This window comes from Tachypleus tridentatus, chromosome 6 (assembly GCF_004210375.1).
Source record: "Tachypleus tridentatus isolate NWPU-2018 chromosome 6, ASM421037v1, whole genome shotgun sequence".
In the NCBI taxonomy this organism is placed as follows: Eukaryota; Metazoa; Arthropoda; class Merostomata; order Xiphosura; family Limulidae; genus Tachypleus; species Tachypleus tridentatus.
This window is the reverse complement of record NC_134830.1, coordinates 161,614,528-161,638,862: the sequence shown is the minus strand read 5'-3', so window position 1 is coordinate 161,638,862 and position 24,335 is coordinate 161,614,528. Positions and strand designations below refer to the sequence as shown.

General features: G+C 37.4%; 1 protein-coding gene across 7 annotated transcripts in view; it reads left to right on the top strand.

The window, feature by feature from the left end:
- The window catches only part of LOC143254306 (uncharacterized), a 269,977-nt gene that overhangs the window by 73,877 nt on the left and 171,765 nt on the right, over positions 1 to 24,335 (top strand). The gene's annotated exons all lie outside the window — the stretch shown is intronic.

Genomic DNA, 24,335 nt, shown 5'->3' with positions numbered 1-24,335 from the left:
CGAGGGCTATCTATGCTAGCCGTCCCTAATTTAGCAGTGTAAGACTAGAGGAAAGGCAGCTAGTCATCACCACCCACCGCCAACTCTTGGGCTACTCTTTTACCAACGAATAGTGGGATTGACCGTCACATTATAACGCCCCCACGGCTGGGAGGGCGAGCATGTTTGGCGCGACTCGGGCGCGAACCCGCGACCCTCAGATTACGAAGCACACGCCTTAACGCACTAGGCCATGCCGGGCCCTCTATTTCAGTGAAACGCTTCTAAAGATACTGAAACGCTTCTAAAGAATCTGTGAAGCGAAACGTTGAGTGAGCAGTTAATTAAAGAAAAATAAATTTGGTGTTATGAGATCGTTCAGTTTGGTGCTAAAGCGTTACACGTTTGACGTTTCGCTTAAGATACTTAAATATTAATATGTTACTAGGGGCAACAGCTAAAAGTTTCCAATTGAAAATTACGTCGTAATTTTTAGGTGAAACGATCGTTATTAATTTTATGTACTAGAAAAAAATATTAATTAAGTTTAAAATGAAAAGCTTTTGTCATTAACTGGTAGACTGACGGACAGGGTTTAAATTGCTAAAAAATACTGCGAAAAATTAAAAGGAGTGTGTGTGTGTTTACTCATTGCAAAGCCACATCGGGCTATCTGCCGAGCCCACCAAGGGGAATCGAACCCTTGGTTTTAGCGTTTTAAATCCATAGGCATACCGCTGTACTAGCGGGGGGAAATTTAAAAGGAAAAGCTACGAGTATCCATTTCTTTATTTATATAAGCTATAGATTGTTTGTGTTTTTTTAAATTTGGCGCAAGGCTACTCGAGGGCTATCTGCACTAGCCGTCCCTAACTTAGCAGTGTAAGACCGGAGGAAAGGCAGCTAGTCATCACCACCCACCGCCAACTCTTGGGCTACTCTTTTACCAAGGAATAGTGGAACTGACCGTAACATTATAACGCCCCCACGGCTAAAAGGGGCGAGCATGTTTGGTGTGACCAGGATTCGAACCCGCAACCCTAGGATTACGAGTCGAACGTTTTAACCCACCTGGCTATGCCGGGCCGTAAGCTATAGATCATTCACGTTTAATAATATAACGAATGAATCTGAAACGCCACATTTCATTATAGAACTGTCCCGCAAGTGGCACAGCGGAATGTCTAGGGACATATAACGCTGGAAACCGGGTTTCGATGCCGGTGGTGGGCCACTGTTAACCGATGGGCTAGTCTTATCTGACCGAACAGGATTTTTTCCGTCGATACTCATTTAGCCTATCCATGGCCTCACAGAGGGGACATGTTAATCACTAAGCCACGCCCTGTCACAAAGGGAGAAAATTGTGGTCCTGTTCTGTGTAGTTTCAACAGCAAAGTTTAATGTATAATCCGACTGCGTGATTCTTCAGATCGCGTTTTTTTCGGATTACACTCATATTCCCTCTTCTTTTCTTTCGTTCAAAAAAAACTCGTTCTTGATGATCGAATCTATCTATGAGGAAAATCTAGCCGTTAATTAGCGAATCATAGCACTCCAAAAAAAACAACAACATACATTTAAAGGACGTTAGCAATACAGAAAAAACAACTTAAAAACAAATCCAGTTTTTTTCTTTCCTTGGGTCAAGATTTATAATTTGATAAAAGACCTGTCCTCAAAGTTTTTGACATCGAAAGGTTCAGAATCTGCCTTGTTACTCCAGTTAGTTTCAGAGTCAGAGTTCGCAATCTGTTTTGCCAACAAATTGAAAACACGGCATCAGAGTGATCTTGTAACTAATTATTTTCAATGTAGATCGTAATCCGAGTGTCGCGAGTTCGAATCTCCGTCGCACTAAACATTCTCGCCCTTTCAGCCATGAGAGTGTTATAATTGTACAGTTAAATCCCACTATTCGTTGGTAAAAAGAGTAGCCCAAGAGTTGACGGTGGGTGGTAATGACCAGCTGCTTTCCCTCTAGTCTTACACTGCTAAATTAGGAACGGCTAGCCTAGGTGGCTCTCGTGTAGCTTTGCGCGAAATTCCAAAACAAAAACAAACAAACTAATGTAGATCTTGTATAATATTAAACTGTAAAATACTGACTTTGATATCCGAAACATAAAAAAAAACTCAGTACAGGACGCACTAAAAAAAAACACTTTTATTTCTTGTTTAGATTTCTATTATTTAGTTAATTGGATTACCACCAGGTGCATCATTGACCCCCTCCCTTCTAACCCTGAGGCCCCATGCTTGAACTAATGGAGAATTATTTTTGAAAGGACCACTGGTCCCCAGCGAGATGGACATTCTTGGTCAGCCGAGCTTGGCGTTCACCTGCTGTTTCGTTTTTGTTGTTATTGTTTTAACGTGATCCAGTAAAGTGTTCTGCACTCTGGTGCTACACAAAGCTTCAATGTCTCCTGCCCTCTTCTGGACCGATTCGTTATTAATGATAATGTAAATCTGAACTAAGAAGAAAAGGAAAGTTGTTCTCATAGTATTGTCGGTATCTGTGTTTCATTTCGTGAGAGCAACTTGATCAGGAAAGCAATTATTATTATTTACCAAGATGAGAAGTCTGGCGCCTTTGAAATGACTATAAACCATATTTTACTCCAAGACAATTTACCACTGGTGAGTCTGAAGGCTAATAACGCATAAAATCGTATTTTTATGCTCACTGTAGGCAGATTACAGATAGTCCACTTTGTAACTTTGCGTTCATTAACAAACACACAAGCATACAAAAACAATCTGACTACCATTTGTTTCGCATAACAAACATGTTAAATGTTATAATATTGTGCACTTTCAAAAGAGCATCAAAACTTAATCGTTCGTATTGACTCGTTGTAACATCTGCTTATAGGTTTTAAACATTTGAAACTTGTTATTTTAATAACAACTTTCGTGACTTTAGAGGGCGCCACGACATGGTCTCGTGGTCAGGGCACTTACCTCCCCAATCTGCGGCGCGTGGGTTCGAATACCCGTCCCACCAAATATGCTTGCCTTTCCAACCGTTATAACGTCAGATCAATCACATTATTCGTCGGTAAAAGGGTGGACCTAGAGCTGGCGGTGGGTGATAATGACTCGCTGCTTTTCCTCTAATTAACCACTTCTCAATCAGGGACAGCAAGCACAGATAGCCCTCGTGTGGCTTTGCGCAAAATTCAAAAGAAAGAAACAAAATTTTCGAAGGCAGTAGTGTTGAAATACATGTGCTGTAAAGAAAGCGACTTTTACAACGTCATAAAAATCAACTGGAATTGTCCGATGGTCATAAATATCAGCCAGTTGGTTGGCGTACATTCCTAACTTAATAACGCAATTGTTGCATCTTGACATGTCCTTCATTCACGCTTTCCACTGTACATAAGGTGATTCCATGTTATGTGTGTGTGTGTATATATATACAGTCTATTACATCACTTCTAATGTTATTTGTTATTATGTTCTCATCCTAAGAGAAACTCCAGAGACTATCGATATCTTACTTGCGTAAATCTGACATAAAATAAAACCACGCAGAAAAGCGTCTATGAAACTTAAAATAGGTGAATTTCGAAAATTGATGAGGCCTTGTGGCCACACCATAAATCTTTATGTTTCTAAAGTAAGAATCTGGAACAAAAATTCAAGGGTAAATAGAACGTCGACAGAGTTCCAATATGTTTTTATTTTAGCATGAAATGTCGAGAGAACAAGGCATAAACATAAAAAAAAACTTTAGTTATAATACAGTTGTTTTATTTATTAAATATACAACAAAGTACTACCTAATTTGTTCATTGAAACACGTGTAGAAAAGTGAGAGTGAAGAGAAGCCTTGAAACGTCGTCAGTTTAATTACACATGGTTTCTGAATGTCGATCTTGACACTTTTTAACGAACGAAACCTCGAAACTTGGATTTTGATACCTTTTAAATTTCATAAACAATTTGTGAAACGGCAAGTATTGTTAAAGACACCGTTGTCTGTCAATCGATATGATATCGTTCGTATGTGGTGTATTGTTTTGTTTTTAAACACATTTGTTCATGTTATATTACTTTTCATTGTTTTATGAATTTCGCGCAAAGCAACACGAGAGCTATCTGTGCAAGTCGTCCCTAATTTAGCAGTGTAAAACTAGGGGGAAGGCAGCTAGTCATCACCACCCACCGCCAACTCTTGGGCCACTCTTTTACCAACGAATAGTGGGATTGACTGAAACATTATAACGATCCCACGGCTGAATGGTCGAGCATGTTTGGTGTTACGGAGGATTCGAACCCGCAACCCTCGGATTACGAGTCGAATACCTTAACCACCTAGCCAGGCCGGGCCCTTTCACAATGGTCCCCCAATGGCATTCGGATTTACAACGCTAAAATCAAGGGCTCGATTCCCTTCGGTGGACACAGCAGATAGCCCGATGTTTCTGCTAAAGACAAACACACTTTCGTAATGCACAATCTTATAAAATATTACAAGAACCAGAAAGGTTGGAAAATTTGGGCGATGCAACAATGTTAGGCGTGACAGGGATTCGAACCAGCAATCCTCGGATTAGAAGTCAAGTGCCTTAACAACCTGGGCATTGCAGACCTATATGTCACTCTTACTTGTTTTAAAGAAGTACTATTTACGTTAAAAACGTAGGTTTTGTAAAAAGTAGGAGAACATATCAAAACCACGATTTCCTTCTTATTCTACAAACGTTAAATCACGACTTGTTTATATTGCAAAATATACATCGTTTCTTTTCCAATAGATTTTAAAAGGCGGCTCTAGTAGGAAAAGTGAATCCACATATTTGTTGTCTTGCTGTCATTCGTTATTGGCTGATTCTTTAGTGAAGTGAATAATTTGCATGTTAGGCCTATCACCTAATGGCTACAACTTTAAGTATACATTTCAGTTTGCTGTGAGTTTCAACTATTTCGCTTTTTGTTTTTTGACAAATAATGTACATTAATATTAGAACTGAAACTATCGTTCCCCTTATTGAAAGTACATCGGTTTTCACGAGTGTCAATATTACATTTAGTTGGACGAAGCGTGTGGCAGGATACTAAGAAAAGCTCGAACCAATTGATCATATAATAATAGAGTGCTTTTCACTTATCACGCGGAAAACGAATTTTCTAATATGTACTTGTTTACTTTTGAAAAAGGAAAAAAAAATGATATATTTACTAGCAGAGTAAAAAGATTGTCGTACGTTTCTCGTCATGACGAAAAACCCACTTGAAGTGAAAACGTATCTTTGGACGGCTGATATGGGTACTGACACTTTTACTAATAAAACTCGTTTCTTTGTTGTTGTTGTTTTTTAACTTCGCGCAAAGCTACGTGAGGGTTGTCTGCGCTAGCCTTCCCTAATTTAGCAGTGTAAGATTAGAGAGAAGGCAACTAGTCATCACCACCCACCGCCAACTCTCGGGCTACTCTTTTACCAACGAAAAGTGGGATTGACCGTCACATTTTATAATACCCCCACGGCTGAATGGGCGAACATGTTTGGTGCGACATGGATTTGAACCCGCAACCCTCAGATTACGAGTCGAACACATAAACCCACCTGGCAATGCCGGGCCGCTAATAAAGCAGAGAACAACATTTCGACCTTCTTAGGACATCTTCAGGTTAACAAGTCTTAAAAATGTTAACCTGATGATGACCTAAGAAGGTCGAAAGGTTGTTCTCTGCTTTATCAGTAAAAGTGTTAGCACCCATACCAGCCGTTCTGAGATTACACTTCTTGTCGTAAGTTTACTTATCTTCTGTTTACTTCTGGAAGCCATTCCGTATTACGAAAATATGAATTACAAGAAACTAAACATAAACGAACTATTTCATTTAAAGCTTTTGGGGGCTTTGTTGAAACCGGTTTCTATATAAATATACATGAAACCAGCGGTAAAGAATGATTTTTCCCGTAGGCAATATTTTAAATCTCCGATACAGAGCTGGTTAGGCTTAACGTTTTGTTTGTTTTTCGACATACCCTAGATATGAATACTTGATACCGTGTCATGTGGTGTCACTAAGAAAATAAGTACCTACCAACTTCCTGCATGTGTACATTAGCTACCTGGTTAGTCAACATCCAGTTTTTGTAACCGTACCTGTGTTGTATTTTTATTATGTTGTTGTTGGGTTTTTTTTTCTGTTACCCTTTGTAAGGGCACCACTGGCACTGTTCGCAGTAAGGGTAAAAAACATCTGATTTCATCATCGTCAATACTGACGTCCCACCTGTTGTCACGTGCAGTCTAAAAAAGGAGTTATCAGATGAACCGCAATGCACTATTTTTAAACAATACCAACAGCTGAAATAACCTGTGTGATTTAAGTAGCTGTACATCGGAGTTGTAATAGTTGATTTAAGAACTTTAAAAAAAGAAACGAAAAACACTAAATGAACGACAACCTGATGAGGATTAAGGAATAGAACACGACTCCAATTCGCTTGCAATTACAAATAAAGTTAGCTTAAGGTTACAATGGTCTCAATATGATTTTTTTTTAAGCAATAACAAATGTGATTTATCTTGTTCAAAATTCAGAATGTTAATTAAAAAATGCAATGCTTTTTAAAAATAGTTATTGGACGAATACGAAATTAAAATTTGTTGTTTTTTATGGTAAAATATAATTCTTTTTTTTCCTAATACTGAAATGTCGTTATGTATTTTGATTTTAAAATTGTAGAACCTATAATAACTTTGTATTTTTTATCTCTAAGGTAACGACAATCATCCCCCGTCGTTTTGTAATCACTTTGCAGTTCGTTTAACTCCAGTCTAAAATCAATGATCCATAACCAATCAGGTAATGACGAATTGCAGTTGGTCAAAGGGTTCAAACGCCGTATTCTAAAGAGTGTTTGAAAAAGCAGTATTTTTTTTTCCTGTTTCTAATTAGTTCCAGCTAACATCATCAAGATTACTCGATTCTTGTGTAGCTTCTGAGGTTAAAGTAACACAAGTCCGAACGTTTTAACAAACGTTAACAAGTATTTCCTTTCATTATCACGCACGTCTGTTTCTCGTGTCGCTTAGCAACGCAAAGAGCTGTAAAATCCAATGTTACGAGACAAAGTACGAGTGGAAAAAAAAAATGTCGATACACATGTTCCATGACCTCATAAATTAATACAAGTTCATACAATATTTAAAAATCTTATGGAAAACGTACCTCAGTATTGCTGCTCTGAATAGCTAAAAATATTAATAATATTAATAATTCGATTTGTTTCATCCAGTAATTTTTTTTTTTTTTGCAATTAAGCACAAAACTACACAATGGGCTACCTGGGCTCTGCCCATCACGAGTATCGAAACCCAATCTGTATAGTTGTAAGTCTGCAGACATACCACTATGTCACTCGGGGGAGCATCCGGCAGTGGAAAACAGTGAAATTATACTACAAAATGTTAACACTGTTTCACAGATTTGGGAAAACTGGAAGTAAAGATTTAGATTTGTTACTAGTGCTCGAAGTAAGATTAAACGTGGCAGAGTTATCGACACAACTTCATCTTGGAATTAGTTAATATTAGATATTTTCCAGACTGCAGTATCTAAGTGGACACTGGTCTTTATGTTTCTAATTTTTGAGAAACTAAAAGTCTCAGAGAAGAATAAAAAAAAATTAAAACACGCTACGTTGTACACCAGAGCTTTATCAACCAAACTTGAAGAAACAAAAATTCAATAGACCACTGCTCGTGCGCAGAACCTCAGGTGATACGAGATATACAGACACCAGGATGAAGTGAAAGTTGGCGCCTTTGCTATTGATTTTGTAATTAACGTTTAAAGCTTTTTCCGTAACACTGAGGGTCAAAACAACACCAGCTTAAATTCGTTACATATTTATTTACTCTTATGTTATGTGTGGAACACGCTGATAGCCCCAATGGCCTTCAGTCTACTTGTTATAAGTAATATCACTAATCAGTTGTGTAATTTATACTATTAACGGTACATCTTTATCATGGGACTTCGTGTTTCCAAAATATCAGGCCCGGCATGGCCAGGGGCTAGATCCCTCGAATCGTTATCTGCGAGCCACGGGTTCGAATCACCATCCTGACAAACAAGCTCGCCTTTTCAGCCGTGGGAACGTTATAATGTTACGTATAATCTCACTATTATCTTGTAAAAGAGTTGTTGGTAGGTGATGGTGACCAGCTACCTTCCCTCTACTCTTTCACTGCTAAATTAGGGACGGCTAACGCAGATAGCCTTCGTGTATTAATGCGCAAAGTTAAAAAAAGGATAGATAACGCGTGAACCTGACGACAAGAGAGTTTTCATTTTCAAGTTTTAATGATTTTATTTTGGTTCTACTAGTTCGGGCTGGTCTTGGTTGTTTTACGTTTATATAAACTACGGTAAATATATCGATTACGTAACTGGGATGCTTTGTTTATCTAAAATGATTTGTGTATAACATGAGTTGGGTTCGAAAGACCAAGGGTCATCTTGTCCAAATCGTTGTCCTTCCCTTCTTCTACTTGGGTGCCCCTCAGTGGCATAGCGGTATGTCTGCAGATTTACGACTCTAGGATCCGGGTTTCGATACCCGCGGTGGGCAGAATACAGATAACCCACTCTGTAGCTTTGTACTTAATTACAAACAAACAAATCTTCCACTTGGTAGAAAACACGACATTTTTCTCTGTCTTCTTCTGTATGGTACACGTATGTCCTCATACAAATGAAAACTATCTTCTGGATGGTGTTCCTTCAGTCTTCCAAGATGTTGGCGATAGTTTTTTTAAAATGTCCTCAGACAAACGAATTACTTTTTCAGTGTACCCACGGACTCTTTGCGTGGCGACTCAAGTATTCACAGTAAATTTTGGTGGAAAACTGTCCCCTGGGTGGTGTTCCAGCCTCCCGAGATATTGGAGGTAGTTTTTAAAATGTCCTTTTTCATATACATACGAATTCTCCGCGCAGCAACGCTACTATTCCCAGCAAATTTGTGCCAAAAACTGTCCTTTGATCTAGTTTGGGCCCCCGAGACGTTTGGTTTCTCTGAAGACACCTTGGAGCTTACCTCTGGCGTTTACTAACTGCTGAAAAATTGTTCTTTAACTTGTTTGGCAACATTAAAAGGAACGACACTATATCTCAACGTTTTTGACAACTTATCCACATAGCTGAATATAAAGTAAAAAACATATCTCACACTCTTTTCTCTGTGTTACAATTTCTGTTAAGCATTTCTAGTAGTGCATAATGTTAATTAATCTATGAGACCTTGAGCGTGGTCAAATACAACAATCGAAAGAGTTTGACCTCCTAAGTCTAAAACTATCATTAGATCTCAAATCGATTAAGAGATGACATAGGTAGGAGCTAAAAGTTTGTAGGTAAAATAAAAAATTTAAGATCCGTTCTACGAGCCGATATGCCGCGGCTAAAAAAAAAAAATCTTACCGGTAAATAGAATTAGAGAATTTTCAAACAACATGTATTACAACATTTGTTTATATGGTTGAAGTAATGTACAAAGCTTATACAATGGGCTCTTTATGACCATACCACTGTGCCACTGAGAGACATATTACAACATACCAAATGTCAAGTGTTTTTCGTTAATTGAATGATCATTAATATAATGCAAGTATCAAGATTTCAGTGTTGAGCGGATGAAACTTGAGGCAATACTGTTATGTTAATATAACTTACTGTTCGCAAACTTTTGTATAAAACAGTAATATACCCAGAAACTCAACCAATTAATTAATAGCGCCATTGGTCAGATCTACACGAGTTTAGGCAGGCAGTTCTGACGTCATCATCTTGCACCGACTTAGGACCATCAGAAATATGGTCCTTTGTTTTCTAGTTGTAATTTTCGTATTTTGAACACTAAGATTCTGTGTTCATACCCCCATTCGTTTGCAGAGGTCTTGAATGTCGCTCTTGTACTCCAAAGATCATTATTAGCCTCGATGAATAATAGGGAATAGTTTGAGTTTTATTTTGGAGATACAAGATATTTTTGTATTAATTACAGAAGAGACAAGTTTCCATCCAAAGTAAAATTCAAAAATTAAAACCCCAAACAGTTTTTTAGGTTCTCCCATTTTATAGGTACAGCTGTAGCTCATAAATAAGTACCTTATTAAACAAATGTAACGCTTAGTATTGGTATATTCAACGTCCCCCCCCCCGCTCCTTTTCCCAAGATTCAAGTAAAGCCATCCATCTTTTAGGGCAGCTGCTCACGAGAAGAGCAGGTTTCAGCAGCATCCATTGCAATGCAAGTCTAGTTGTAGAAAAAAAAAAAAAAGTCTACAAACCAGATAGCGCATGCGTGTTTGCAGGAATTCCACGTGAAGATATTCTTTCGAAGACACGAAACTGACAAGTTATCAGGATCACACCAACGATATGTTGAACAAACAAACAAACAAATTACTAATGAGTGGCTATGGATGATAAGTGAAATACCTGCAGTGAAAACAAGTTTGTTTGTTTTCTACTTTGTAACTAGTCCTAACAAATCAGTTTTGAAAATGTAATCTTTGAACTGTACTGGTTAAGGCTACTGGGCTTACCAACTAAAGCAAGCATTTATGCTGTTAATATAGAATGTTCGCATCACTGTAATTTTTTTTTTTTAAATTGATATTTGAATGTTATTTTCAGGCCCCTATGTTGTCTCGGCGATAAAATTGAGCACGTGAAAATTCGGGTTTCGATCCCTGTGACAAGCACAGTGCAGACACGACGTGTTATGCAGTTCTGTACGTAAACATATTAAATAAACGTTTTATTGACTATCCTTTGTGGACCATCTCAAAAATAACCCTATTCCTTCTGTTTTTAACTGACAGTCGCATTATAATTGTCATGATTATTTATATTTATTGCACGGCCATTAAGACTGTCCCTATGTATTGTCCAAACAGAAAGCTACCAATTAGGAACTAATTGTCACTTATAACGCGTATACTCGCACAAAACCTAAAAGTGCGAGAAATATTTTATGTAGCGCATGGATTTGAACCCCAGCTATCCAGACCACTAAAAAAAAAAAAAAAATTTAGTTCCCTGTGAAGGTAAACCTTCACCCTGTACGTCATTTTATTGTAAGTTTGCAAACAACAGTCTTATTTCTTAATAATCTTAAAATGAAACTGAAGAAGATATTAAAATGTCATTTAATCGGGTTCGTTAGAAAAATGTATCACTGGTTGTTGTTTCTAATAGTAGAAGTAGTTACGGGTAATTATATTGTTATTTTTCTTAGTGCAATGAACTACCCGAAATCTGTTTACCTCGGGAATTGAACTCCGGTTGTTTTTAACGTTTTAAATCCATAAACTTACCGCTGGCCCACTGGTAGGCGTTAAAGGTGCGTTATAACTGATGGCCTGGCATGGCCAGGTGTATTAAGGTGTTCGACTCGTAATCTAAGGGTCGCGGGTTCGAATCTCCTTCACACCAAACATGTTCTCCCTTTCAGCCGTAGGGGCATTATAATGTGACGGTCAATCCCACTAGTCGTTGGTAAAAGAGTAGCCCAAGAGTTGGCGGTGGGTGGTGATGACTAGCTGCCTTCCTTCTAGTCTTACACTGCTTGATTAGGGACGGCTAGCGCAGATAGCCCTTGAGTAGCTTTGCGCGAAATTCAAAACAAACAAACAAAGCGTTATAATTGCTCGTTATTCGATATCTAATAATGATCGAATTATATTTAGTTTAAAACACGTCGAGTGCATGTGTGTGTATTATAGTGCAAAGCCATATTGGGCTACATGGTGTGCCTACCTCGCGGAAATAAACCCCGGATTTTTGCGTTGTAAGTCCCAAAATTAAAATACATAAGAGCTACATAACTAACAACACTCCTCCCCCAGTGGCATAGCGGTATGTCTGCAGACGTACAACTCTAAAAACCGGGTTTCGATCTCCGTGGTGGGTCGAGCACAGATAGTCCTTTGTTTAGCTTTGTGCTTAATTACAAACAACAACAACTAACAACAGTGCCTATATTGTTTGGTCACACACTGTTATGGTACTGTACATTTACAAGTCATATCTGACGAAAGAAACAAACGTGTGAGGATATGTTTCTCGGAGCTTAATCAACGTCTCAGAAATCACAGTAAACACAAGTAATAAATACATTAACTAACAACTTTGTGAATTGTATTGCATAAACTACTACATTTGGAACGATATAGAGGTCGCTACTTGACCACTATGGATTTTTTTTTCTCGATAACATTTGGAAAGCATTACCGTGTAATTTTCCAATATTTTGATGATCCACTTGTTTAGAATAACTAAACTGTTTGCATATATTTTGCTTCTTCCAATTTAATATACTTCATACAAAATGCTATATTTGGGATTTCGATTGTTTCAACGTGAAGGTTGTTTAGTTGGGGGGGATAGGTGAGAAAAGAGGGGTGAAGATGGGATTAGTCTTCAGACGTCACGAGGTGCACACGCCAAGTTCCCATCCTAAGATCTAACTATTGATCACTGTAGGGCTGTTTTCGTTCGTTGAAGCTTCGTTACCGTTTCTCGAACGTGATAGCAACTTTTCGTGCCAAAAGTTGACTTTCGTGCGGTTTGTTTGCCTGAATATGAGAGATAGAGTTGTAATGTTGCTAGATAACAGTGTAAACTCAGATCGATACTTATACGGTGTATATCAAATAAATGTATTTGTAAAAAGCTAGGAGTTATTCTTTCAAATTATTCTTGGGCCCCAGTTCTCTTCATCCATTTCCACGGAGCTAATCCGGTGCGTGTGTTGATACGTAATAACAAATATTCTTGAACTCCGGCTGGCTTCACAAACGTACTGTATCATACAACTCCAGATAGAGTGATATAAGAAGAAATATAGTACACAATTAATTTGTCTCTAATTAACTATGGTAATTAACAACTCTGCCCAATCTATTAATGCGGCAGCCACTGTTTTACTTCATTGTATTACACTGTGATGTAAAACATCACAGATGATTATTTGTAGCGAATTGTGCAGAATAACACGTTGTTGCTTTATGTGGTCAGAAAATGGGTTACTGTTAATTTAGAATTAAATAAAACTTGAACGTTTCACGAATATTACAAGAAATACGTCTCTTGTCCTATATTTAGTAGTAGTGTGCTACTTTCGGAGGTCAGTTTTTACAAGTAGGTCAATATGTGTGAGTGGCATGTAAGTGCTTTGAGGATTTTTGGTAAATCTTTTTTATCATTTAAGATAGTGATGAACTGTAGGAAGTATGAATGTCGGTACGTGAAAAATATTAAAAGTGTTCGTTGGACAACCTCATATAAGACTCTGAAGGATACTTTGATTAATGATGAAGGAAGAAAGGTCCCAGTTGTTTCTCACGTGGTCAGTTCTTGTCGCTAATAAACAAATTTACTGTCAGTAATTAAATAACCAATCGCGAGCTTATTTCGTGACTGTATATTGATTATGCGTTTATCAAAAATTATCTTTTTTATTTTTTATTCAAAATTTCTTTTTTTTTTAAATTACGCCACCTGTACTATTATAAGTTGTTTTTCTTCTTATTAAGCATTAAAACACCGCTACTGAGATAAAAAAAAAAACAAAATTAAACATGATATCATAAACTAAAGTAGCATTCTTGGGAGTTCCAACTTTCTGTTACGTAGATAAAAAACAAAAAAAACTCACCCATTTTTTATTTTGTATTTGTGCTGCCACCTTTCGGACAGGATGAAAAGATTGATTTAAATCTGCTTGGTTAAAAGTGATAAATGATTTTAAAGTCAGAAGGTGGAACTTATGAGTTATACAACTGACAGAGGAATATATCCAAAAGGAATGAATGCATCTCATGTTCCACCCATAGAATGAGGACTTGTATATGGGAGCTATCAATTAATTTAGACTGATATGAGTCTAAAGGAGAATAAACAGACTAAAAGATGTGGTTTTTATTTGTTTGTGGTTAAACGTAAAGCTGCACAATGAGCTGGCTATCTGGGCTCTGTGTACTAGGGATATCGAAACCCGGTTTTTATTGTTGTAAGCCTCCAGACTTACACCTGAGGCACTGGAAAAGTGATTAAACAAACTGTGGTCTCGTTTGGTAATGAGTTTCATTTTTGTTGTTGCGCTGTTTTTGTTGATTGAAGTACAGGAGAGTATTTGTCTTCAGTCTGAAGTAAAAGTCCTCTCCTAGAAGTTTGTTTAACAGAACAACAACAGAAAAAAACAAACGATAGTGAATTAATGTAAGTGAAAATAAAACTAATTCATAACAGATCCACACAAAACAGCCTCGTGTTTAAACAGCATTGAAAACAGCCATGCTTCTTTCTACGTAAACGAACGCTGCTCGCTTGTTCGAAAGCGAAGGCAAGTGTTTTCCTTTTCTACCAAACGCCAAGACGTCAAGCTGTGTCTTAGTGCGCTGTTCTGCAACATTGAGATTGTCAGTAATTCAGTCGTTTGAGTCAGTACATTGAATCCGCCATCTTTTGCTTTTATAATGCAAATGATTTCATAATAAAATATATCTTCTTTCTTTCTTTTTTTTCTTGCTTTTCATTTTTATAATCCAAGTTACTTAAGAGTTAATTTGAAACCACGGTATTAAAGTTTCCAGTTTTTCTATATGAATATATCAAACAAATCGTGCTAGATAGAGAACTTATTTCTAAAGAACGAAGATTTACCTAACAGAATTAATCTAACATTTAGTTATTTAGAAGTTCAACACTGTATTATTATCCGACGTTATGTCTTAAACGGTGAGAAATCGCTGTTATAATGAATGCTCTTTGATCATTCTGTAGTACAATTCTACGATAAGTGTACAGAGATCTGGTTTCTTCCAGCTGTGGCTAGTGGCCATCACGCTGATTTCTGTCGACGACCACACACACCGGGGGCACAACTGGTCAGAACTTCTTTCCTATAGACGAGGAGATCTGGAGGTTTTCTGGGGGTTTTGTGTGCTTGTTCGTCCTGCGTGAAATGTGCTTGTTTTGTTAGCCCCAGCTCGTGGTGTAATCGCCCTGGGTTCCTGCTTGGGCAAGAAGGACATTCTATGTAATCCTGACAAACCTTTACGAGAGCAATGTGAAGTTAGGTTCCATGGCTTTTATGTCATGCGACCTTCAAACCATAGTTTCCGGCTGGTCCAATCACCACTGTTACCATTGTTGAGTCCAGTACGTGCTGTTTCCTGAAGAAACACGTACCTGAAACTCACATAAGTTATACACTAATACATATGTATAAAGTACACATCAATTCACGTGTTGGTGCTCTCATAAACTACAAATTAAATCACCGGTTGGTGCTTACGTGAGCTACATATTGACTCACGTGTATAAGACTCACATCTTAACTAACCCACGTGTTAGAAATCATATAACCTGCATGTTAACACACAAAATGTGTATTACGTTAGCGTAAACTACATATTATCATGTTGGAGCTATAACAAGTCTCATGTTAAGAAATGTGTTGGAAGACAGTTAAACTACATATGATTATGCATCGGTTCTGAGCATGCGTGTTGGTACCCAAATAATGAATATATATATATATATATTCATACCTCTAACAAGTATGCTGCAACAGAAGTAGTTGGAACTCCGGCCATTCTACATATTCTATTTCACTGTTAAATATTTCATAATGTATCAACTGACTTTATTCCAGTCAACTTATCTTCTGCTGAAGGAAAATCTTGCTTAGAAATGGTCCAGTAAAGAAAGCTTTGAGCTAGTTATTTTGCCAATTGTATAGATAGATATCAACCGATGTTTTACATCAAGGTATTTGGCTAATTGCTGTATTTGATTGTGTAAGACGTATCGAACTGGTTCTACTGAATAATGTTTTATGGTCGTTTCTTCTCGGAATGCTGGCATAGCAGCAACCACAGAACTTCATACTTTTATTTTATACTGAAATGTAAAGTTTCCTAAATAATTATATATTTGTTTTATTTATACATTTGCTGACAGGTGGCTGTCATAATGCTTTAATACAAGTATGAATTTTCAGAGCTGTCAAAAACAAAGATTAATTTTCCTCCCTTGTTGATATGAGTGGAAGGAGACAATAAAGGTTATTCTTTCAGTTACCAAACCTGTAATCTTCGTGTTACGTTCTCAGGCGTAAGAATTACTCAGATGTCGATTTAGTAAGGTCATTTGGACAGCGATTAATACATATTAAAGTTCACTGACCGCCAATGTTGTCTAAAATCATAGTTCGTACTAGGTCACTGTTATGAGATCAACAGACCACTGTCTTTTTCTACCTACCAACTAGTCAATGACATCTAAAAGGACGGTTCATAGTTATCACGTCCTTCCTGCCAACAGACTGTTGTCTTTTTCAACTTATTTACCTTGTCAATGACATCTAAAAAGTTGGTTCGTAGTTATCACGTCCTTCCTGCCAACAGACTATTGACTTTTTCAACTTACCTTGTCAATAACATCTAAAACGTTGGTTCGTAATTATCACGTCCTTCCTGCCAAAGACTGTTATCTTTTTCAACTTACCTTGTCAATTACATCTAAAACGTTGGTTCGTAATTATCACGTCCTTCCTGCCAAAAGACTGTTATCTTTTTCAACTTACCTTGTCAATTACATCTAAAAAGTTGGTTCGTAGTTATCATGTCCTTCCTGCCAACAGATTATTGTTTTTAAACGTACCTACCTTGTCAATCACATCTATAGAAAATGTTTCGTACTAAATCACCACCGAGCTTTCAATAGACTATTTTTGCTCAACCAACTTACCTTATTAATTGCTATGTGGCGCACATTGTTCGAACATTTCAAATTATACGGTTGAAATTTAGCAAATTATTTTAAATACTTTTAGAAATAAACAACTCATTGTAGTTATTTTGTTTTTACAAAATAAATGTGTGTATGTATATAAAAAGGGTTTTCATAACTACCTTATTACTGACAGATTACCGTTTAAAGTGTATAATAAAAGTAAGTACACGTTACGATATTAAACAGACAGAGCAGCCACGACAGCTTCCTCAAGTTTACACCAGGAGGAGAAAGATTGATAAATATTAACAATTTTACGGTTTACATACCTACATGCCTGCATTATAACATGGATATGTTAATAGCCACTCATTTTAAATACTATAAAATGCCATATTTTGGGGGAGTTATACCACCCGATCCCCAGATATTTATCATGTTTAGTCTGGTATGCACCTAAGATCCCCCACTCTAAGTAATGTCTACGTCTTTTGATTAAGATTTACGTTTTACCATTAGCTACAGATTTCACATCTTTATTACTGGACGCGTCTTGACAGTTCTATATTTTAACCATTTCTATCTCTCTTTGGTTATAAAATCTCTTTTTTCTTTAAACTTATTCTCTTCCCATATTCTGTATTCAAGTCTTCCCTTTCTTCCCATCTCCTGTATTTAAATCTTCCTTTTCTTCCCGCCTTTTTAAATCAAGTCTTCTTTCTTTTCCCATCTTATCCCCTTTCCCCCATCCCGTTGCACAGACAGGAGTACGTATGAGGACTTACAGCACTAGAAATGTGGTTTCAATACACGTGGTGGGCAGAGCACAGATAGCCCTTTGTGTAGGTCTGTGCTTAACAATAGCCTCTAGTCTTCTGTATTCAAGCCTTACTTCAGTCTCTTCGATGGCCTAGCATGGTCAGGTGGTTAAGGCTCTCAACTCGTAATCCGAGGGTGGTCGGTTCGAGCTCCCGTCACACCAAACGTGCTCGCCCTTTCAGCAATGGAAGCGTTATAATGTGACGATCAATCCCACTATTCTTTGGTAAAAGAGTAGCTTAAGAGTTGGCGGTGGGTGAAGATGACAAGCTGCTTTCCCTCTAGTCTTACACTGCTAAATTAGGGACGGCTAGCGCAGATAGCCCTCGAGTAGCTTTGTGCGAAATTCAAAACCTTTCTGTATTTTATGTCATAATTATTTTCTTTCGCTCTCTCTTTTCATCTTCAGACATGCCGGGCCTCATCTTCAGTATTAAAGTCTCGTATTTCATAATCAAGACTTTCCTTCGTCTTCTGATCTGTCATTTAACTCGTTATATTCCGCTCTTTTCTTTGTTTCATTATTTAAGGTTTATTTTATTTTTGTAACAACATCTATTGCCATCGTCATTTCTATGCTAAAGTTCTACTTTTTTTTTATATTTTGCATTAGCCTTCCTAAAGTTACAAATGACTGATTGAAAACTTTTTTAAAAAAATCTACGAAACTAATATCTAGAACTGAACACAAATATGACGTATAAATTTCGTGAAAACTACTTTAGAGATACACAATTTCATTTTGACGGAAGATATCGAATTAACTTTTGAAGGAAACTCTACATAAGGTAGATAATGCTTGCTGGATTTACAAAGAATTTAAAGAAGTTGAGATTTTGGAACCTCTCCGCACCATTAAAATCCTTGTCTTTATGTCCAGTCATGTTCTTTCTGATCACCGTGCATCTTGACAATAGCCCTGCCATAGTTTTTATTGCATAAATCTCCGCTAAAGGGCTGTTATTGAAGACACACTCCCTACCAATCTAGGCTAAGAAGGGCTACGATTTCCCAACACCCGTTCTTTAACCCGATCGCACAGAAATCCTATATTTCTTCAAGTGGAATAGTGTGAAATCACGTTTCACTCTCCACCTGCAATGCAACAACAACGTGACAATTGAGCTGATATGCATGGAGGTAGCTTGTGTAAACGAGGCTCATGTTGCTTTCCCAGATATATCATTTTTTACTATATTGCATATATATATCTTGGACAATTGTACGGCCTTGTCACTGATTTCCGTACTTATCGATTCACACTTGTTTCAAGAGTCAGACTTCCCTAACCATCGCTACATGGGCTAAGACTTGTTGAATGTCTCGTTCTGGGTAATCCTGTATCCAAGGCTGATCCATATTATTATAAAAGTTGTTATCATGCCTGTAATTACAAGAGATATCCCCGTATTAAACATTCTAAATCATGGATCTGAGTACATATTTATGATCGAAGTGTAGGAAACCTTTGCACTGGGAAGCAATATTATATATCTTTGCCAAAATCAGTCACGGTTCTGTGGCACCACATTACCTACGAAAAGCAAAACAAAAAGAAGTCAAGAGGTAGTTATTAAACATCCCAATCCATCTTGACTTTATATCAGCTGTGGTAGTTATGCTACTTGCAGAGTTTCATATTCCGAATCATTTTATTATAAGACAATCAATCCCACACAGATTTGTTTTTTTAAATCACCGCATTTGTACATAGCCGAAAGTAAGCCCAAGAGAGGAAGCCATGTTCAATCACGATAAAGACCTGGCATGGCCAGGTGGTTAAGGTATTGGACTCGTAATCTGAGGGTCGCGGGTTCGAGTCTTCGTCACACCAAACACGCTCGATCTTTCAGCCGTGGAAGCGTTATAATGTGACGGTCAATCCCACTATTCGTTGGTAAAAGAGTAGCTTAAGAGTTGGCGGTGGGTGAAGATGACTAGCTGCCTTCCCTCTAGTCTTACACTGCTAAATTAGGGACGGCTAGCGCAGATAGCTCTCGTGTAGCTTTGCGCGAAATTCAAAAACAAACTATTTTCGATGCTTCTTTTTGTTCTGGAAATAATTTCTCTAATTTTATAGAGTTGAAACACTTTAGCTCATAACGTGTCTCAACCTTGATCCATTTCTTGTTCTTTATTTGGTTTTGTTTTGAATTTAGGGCAAAGCTACGCGAAGGCTATCTGCGCTAGCCGTCCATGAGTTTAGAGTGTAAGACTAAAGGAAAGGTAGTTAATCATCACTACCCACCGCCAACTCTTGAGCCACTCTTTTGCCAACAAATACTGGAATTGATACTCATATCAAAACTACACCCACGGTTGAAAAGGCGAGCATGTTTGATGTGACGAGAATTCGAACCCGCGACCCTCAGATTACGAGTCAAGTGCCTTAACCACCTGGCCATCCCAGGTCTGTTCTCTATTTCTTAAGAACTCGTTTGTTTATTTTTCATGCACATGGTTAAGTATCGCCCGCCTTTCATGCAACGACTAACAGTCTTCTCTATATAAAAAATGATAGAATTAAAACACTGTAATCTCAAATGCTCAAAATGACTCTAAAACCAGACTTCCATACTCGTGATGGGCACAACACAGATATCCCATTTGTTAGTTTTGTGCTTAGCAACAAACAAACAAAAATTATCAAATATACGTACTTTAATCCGTTAGCGATATAAACAGGTTTATCATATAAACAAGTTGCTTGAAAATTCATAAAGAAATAACGAATTTTTCTCTCGTAGTTTGGTTGAGCGTAATGTCTGTGTTATTAGTTTTAATACTGTGCACATGAATTGGTTTGGTTTGAGTTTCGCGCAAAGCTACACGAGGGCTATCTGCGCTAGCCGTCCATAATTTTACAGTGTAAGAGTAGGGGGAAAGTAGGTGGTCATCACCACCCACCGCCAACTATTTGGCTACTCTTTTACCAACGAATAGTGGCATTGACCGTCACATGATAACGCCCCACGGCTGAAAGGGCGAGTATGTTTGGTGCGACGGAGATTCGAACCTGCGACCCTCAGATTACGAGTCGAGTGCCTTAACAACTATGGTACAACATGTCAACCATATTACACGTGCATATATTCATTGCTGATGAGGGTTCATCAGACCGAGTGTGATACAACAAACGTGATCTAGGCCTATGTATGTCACTAATTTTCGTAATAAGAAGACGATTTTTATACAAAAATGGTGATTCGAATTCTTTCTTATTATAATAAAACAAGTTAAAGACTCCATAATAGGCTGTTGTGACTAACAAACTTCCATTCAGTTCTGAAATGTAAAAATGTATTTATTCTACTTCGTGCCCCTGCAAGTTGGTTTCCTCATTAACTCGTGCATATCAGTCGTCTTAAGTTAAATACATGTTTTTGAAGTTTCCTGTCAAAAAGCCCCCCAGTGGCACAGCGGTAAGTCTGCGGAAATACAATGCTAAAATTCGGGTTTCGATGCCTTGGTTGGCAGAGCACAGCTAGCTCATTGTGTAGCTTTGTGCATAATTACAAAGAAACCAACAAACTTTCCGAATAATTTTATGAACCGTATGTACATTTATATGGCTGTACATAACTATATCAATTATATTTATATTATTTACGAGTATATTTTATTCTAAATAATTGTGAATTATAAGATAAGTCTACAGGAGGTCGAATTATGCTCGCTATCTTACTAGCTAGCATGGCCCATAGGAAATCAATGAAGATAACAAACATTGCAAGATAAGTGTTAACCTGATCAGTTTACTAATGGCCGGCTTATCCCTAAGATAAACCAATACTAATATCTAAAAGTTTTAGTAGTCTATTACTGGCCTACCTTTACGATAAGCTGAGTGCAATACGTTTAGCCTAATTAGTTTACCGCTAGCCTACATTAACAATGAGTCGAGTTCAAAATGTTTAGTCTAATTAGTTTACTGCTGGCCTGCCGTTACAATGAACATAATTCAATATTTTAGCCTAATTAAATTACTACTGGCCTATTATAAGAATATATTTAAAAAAAATACAAATTATTGAATTTATATATACATCCTTTTGTAATGTTTCATAAATGTTTTCACTTTGTGTATTTTTATAATACGATTTGATAGAGAAACGGTAAAAACAACTTTCTTTTGTTTTATTTTCAATATGAAACTTACCGTACTATAATTTAATCAAGCCTGGCCTGTAAGTATGGTGCTCCAAGTTGGATTTCAGATTATGTTGTTTGCGTTACTTTCCCGCCAAAATAATAAATGCGCTATTCACTTTTTGATTCTCTGTGATGTTACAATTATAGCTTCCAAGACTTATACTATACTGACTGTAACAACCAAAGAATTATCCTATAACTGTCTGTCGGCCAGCTTTTATACCAATCAGACGAGATTTTCGAACATTTAACGATATTCGAAGACCTGCTAGTGTTTTCGTGAACCAAATATTATTGATTCTTGCTCTCGAGAATCTTCTATCAATTTAGAGAACAGGCGGAACTTGCACAATACACACCCAACAATATACGTCGCATGTATCAAGCTCAAACAAACGTAGTTATTAAACTAAATGTATAACAGTAAATTCGTAACAGTGACGGTCAAATCTCAGTATTAAAACTGACAAAAGTAGCCCAAAAGTTGGTGGTGAATGACGTTAATTAACTAGCCGCCTTTTTTCTAATCTATCATTTTAAAAGTAAAGAACAACCAGTACGTTGGGTTAATATTTCATGTGTGTTTTTAAATTTCAGTTGTCATAAAAACAAAATATCTACTGACTCCTACTCACCAATATTTCAGGAATATCATATGTTTCTAGTTATCGGTATTTCAGGAATATCACATCTGTCTAATTATCTGTATTTCAGAAATATCATATCTGTCTAATTATCTGTATTTCAGGAATATCACATCTGTCTAATTATCGGTATTTCAAGAGTATCACATCTGTCTAGTTATCGGTATTTCAGGAGTATCACATCTATCTAGTTATCAGTATTTCAAGAGTATCACATCTGTCTAGTTATCAGTATTTCAAGAGTTTCACATCTGTCTAGTTATCGGTATTTCAGGAGTATCACATCTATCTAGTTATCAGTATTTCAAGAGTATCACATCTGTCTAGTTATCAGTATTTCAAGAGTATCACATCTGTCTAGTTATCAGTATTTCAAGAGTATCACATCTGTCTAGTCATCAGTATTTCAAGAGTATCACATCTGTCTAGTTATCGGTATTTCAGGAGTATCACATCTATCTAGTTATCAGTATTTCAAAAGTATCACTTAGTGTTTGGTTATCAGTATTACAAGAGTATCACATCTGTCTAGTTATCAGTATTTCAAGAGTATCGGTAATGTTCTGAGAGTCTTTATTAGTTGTTGGCCCGGCATGGCTACATGGGTTAAGGCGTTCGACTCGTAATCTAAAGGTCGCTGGTTCGAATTCCAGTCGCACCAAACATGCTCGCCCTTTCAGCTTTGGGGGCGTTATAATGTGACGCTCAATCCCACTATTTGTTAGTAAAAGAATAGCCCAAGAGTTGGCGGTGGGTGGTGATGACTAGCTTCCTTCCCTCTAGTCTTACACTGCGAAATTAGGGACGGCTAGTACAGATAGCTCTCGTGTAGCTTTGCGCAAAATTCAAAACAAACAAACATACACACTTTATTAGTTGTTAGTGCTTACACCGAAACCAAAACCGTGAGGCAATAGCGAGTAATTTGCAGGAAGTGTTTGATTGTTTTTGAATTTCACGTAAAACTACACGATTACTATCTGTGTTTTAATACAAATTCACCCCAACAACAAGTCTGTTGTTAGATAAGCTAGTTCATTTGTACATATGTTACATTGTGTGTGTTGGTTGATATTAAAGCATTTTAGCATTGGTCATCTGCGTTTGGATTGGTCTATTTTGAATTTCACGCTTAGCTACACGAGGGCTATTTGCGCTAACAGTCCCTAATTTAGCAGTGTAAGACTAGAGGAAAAGCAGCTAGTCATCAATACCCACCGCCAACTCTTGGGCTTTTCTTTTACCCACAAAAAGTGGGATTGATCGTAACTTATAATGCTCCTACGGCTGAAAGGGCGAGCATGTTTGGTGTGACGGGAATTCGAACTCGCGACCCTCAGATTACGACTCGAGTACCTTAACTACCTGGCCATGCCGGGCTGGTAATCTTTCATCAATCAGCTGTATCATAGAGAAGTATAGCGCCAATAATTTCATGGCGCCCTCTATTTATAAACACGCATTTTTGCTTTCTCCCCACCCTGTAGAACGTATTTATCAATAAAAAGCATACGTAATTTTTCCATGTTTAATTGTTGTTTCTGTTGTAAGGCAGCTTTTAAAATCTTATTTTCAATTATAACTTTCGTGCCATTATAGTCGCAGATGCGCAATACCCATACCAATTGACTATCGGTAGGCACCTCCTTTGAGAGCGCATCTAACAGTCTACTCCCTACGATATTAGAAGAGTGCTTCTGGTAGATTCCACTTATATTGACAACAATCATAGTCTTAAAGAAGTCCAGTAAGTTCATTCTGGACGAGAAGGAGAAAAATAGTAAGGTTTTCAGTGCGATTTGATAAAGCCCCTCGCTAGTACAGCGGTATGTCCACGGATTTACAAAGCTAAAATCAGTGGTTCGATTCCCCTCGGTGGGCTCAGCAGATAGCCCCATGTGGCTTTGCTATAAGAAAACACACACAACACACACGCGATTTGATAAAAAAATGAAATCTTC